Source organism: Lactuca virosa, chromosome 6, assembly GCF_052849685.1.
Source record: "Lactuca virosa cultivar CGN04683 chromosome 6, Lactuca_virosa_CGN04683_v6, whole genome shotgun sequence".
NCBI classification, from domain to species: domain Eukaryota; kingdom Viridiplantae; phylum Streptophyta; class Magnoliopsida; order Asterales; family Asteraceae; genus Lactuca; species Lactuca virosa.
The window spans coordinates 245621289-245623941 of NC_136431.1; positions in this window are offsets into that span (position 1 = coordinate 245621289).

Genomic DNA, 2653 nt, shown 5'->3' on the forward strand with positions numbered 1-2653 from the left:
TATTTTGTTAAACAAATGTTTTAAAAAGAAAAAAAATATATTTGGTGAAAATCACGACGTTACACGAGAAACAACACCTTGGCGTTTGGAGGACCAAGAGATGAGGTTGTCACCAATAAAAACACAATACCTAGATGTAGAGTGAGTTGTAGAGGGGCATCCCCCAATCTGCATCAGAATAGGCAACAAGATTGGTAGTGGGGGATATGTGTATTTAAAACCATGGTCAATAGTGCCCCGAATGTACCAAAGAATACGTTTGAGAGCATGAAGGTGCTGATCTCGAGGGTTCTACATGTAGAGATAGAATTGTTGAATAGAAAAATCAATTGCAGGTCTGGTAAAAGTCACGTACTGAAGAGTACCAACAAGATTGCGATATAGTATGGGATCTGAGACAGGAGGTCCGGATAACTAAAGCTTGTGAAGAGGTTTAGCAGGATTCCGACATGGATTACTATTCAACATTTTGCCCATTCCAAAATGTCGGTTGCATACTTTAGTTGTGATAGAAAGAGACATGTGTCTGATCGAACTGCAGATATACCAAGGAAATAGTTAAGTTGTGACATCCCCTAATTTCTCTGCCAGAAAAGACCGATTTAATTTATGCTTTTTAAAATAAAATCAGAGAAATCTTTTTTCTAAAAGATGTTGCGGAATTGGTCCCCAAAAACAAAACATGATAAAAGTTTGTCAAAACCTTTCTTTAAGAAATATATAATTTCCTTTTATATTAAAACCTCGGGATGTCATGTTCCGATACAGATCAAAAGCATAAACAAGACATTATAAGCCTTACAACAGTTATTTATAACTACTGGCCTATAATCCATAAATCACTCATCATCATCATCCGACTATGCTCGGGGTCCACTACCTGTAATATAAAAAGCTGAGTGGGTCAGGCTTGGAAGCCTGGTGAGCATATAGGGTTTTCAACCCACAATACATAATTTAATATGCTTAAACATCAATCAATCAACCGAATTACCCCAACCCCATTATCTTATTTATTTCTTAAGGGTTTACCCTAAGAATCAACTATCACTCCTTCCTAAGGATTCATCCTAAGGAATAGACACAAAGTCACCTCGTCACCGGGGTTTACACAGCGGACACTAAGTCCATAGCTGTCAAGGTTTATTCAACATGTGCTAAGTCCATAGCTCTCATTTATCGACAATATTATTTACAGGTATTCCCCCCCCCCCCTGCAATACATGTCAATGGGTTTTTAGAGTACATCAAATGAACATATAGTTCATTACACCTACAGGTTGCGGGCCTGCTAGTGTTCCACAGTCCATCTAGAATAGTCCATGGTTGTCATCCATACTCTGCTGAATGACGAGGGCCAACATTTTGGGTAAGTGATTCTCTCAAATTTCACCACTCACCCTCAACTCATGATCAATATTACTGATCGTCTCCTTTATCCAACTCACCTTTCATCACACCCACTATTTCTTCTACCCATGTTTTACCCAACATTTTTCGTAGATAAAAATACATATACAGTTTAAATTATTTAAAAACCTATATAAATCATTCCTTCAACACCCATCTCAAATAAACAAACAATATATATTCACACAGCACGTATTTTATGTAAAATACTTCATATCTATGTGTAAGGTGAAAGTAACTACACACTCACCTGATTTAATGAAAATCGGGCAGCAATTCGTTTCCTAAAACGATCGTTTCTAATAAAACCGGGAGTTTTATTGAGAAACCGGGCTCTGCGAAGGGTCGGGCTTCAAAACCGAAAAGATAAATTTTTCCGGGTCTTCAGGCACTTCGTGGCGTATTCCGGGGGTTATAATTGATACCGGGGCTTTGGGGGAAGTTAGAATGAAAGAAATATGAAATTTAGGGTGAAAGGTGGCAAATTTCCAAAGTTGCCCGGGAAGGCTCGCAGCCTTCTATTTATAGGGAGGAGCTTCTGATCGGACGGCTGAGAAGCCTCCAGGTGGTGCTGATCCAAGGGCTCGCAGGGAAGGCTCGCACATGGGCTGCGCGTGCGAAGTGGCTGCTGGCAGCTTCTTACTGGACCGAGGTCTAGGGTCCGAAGTAGAGGGGTCTGTGGCTCATTGCGAGGGTTCGGTCACGAGGGAAGAGGGTACGTGTCGCCTTCTCAGTGGACCTTCGGATCAGGTCAGGAGCCCGGATGACTCAGCAGCTCGGACACGTGGCTCGCATGACTCACCAATTTCGGACACGTGGCACGTTCTAAGCAAGGGTGACGTGGCAAAAACGTGACTATGCGAATTTTCTCGATTTTTGTGCAAAAACTTCTAAAATCCATAACTTTCGCATACGAGCTCCGTTTTTAACGTTCTTTATATGCACGTGTAGGTAAAATTACGCTCTACAACTTTCGTTTAGACTTCGTCGGCTAATTTTGATTTTAATTTTTATATTATTATTTTTAACAGACCGGGACATGAAATCCGTTAAAAATTCATAACTTCTTCATCCGACGTCCGTTTTCGTCAGACTTTTTACCGTTGTGCTACTATTTACGAGACCTTCGATTCTCGTTTAGGTTGTGTCTGCTAAAAATCACTCGATCTAAAATTCGAGTTTTTAGCTGTCTACTGGTAAGCTGAAACTTCGAAAAATCATAACTTCCTCATACGATGTCAGA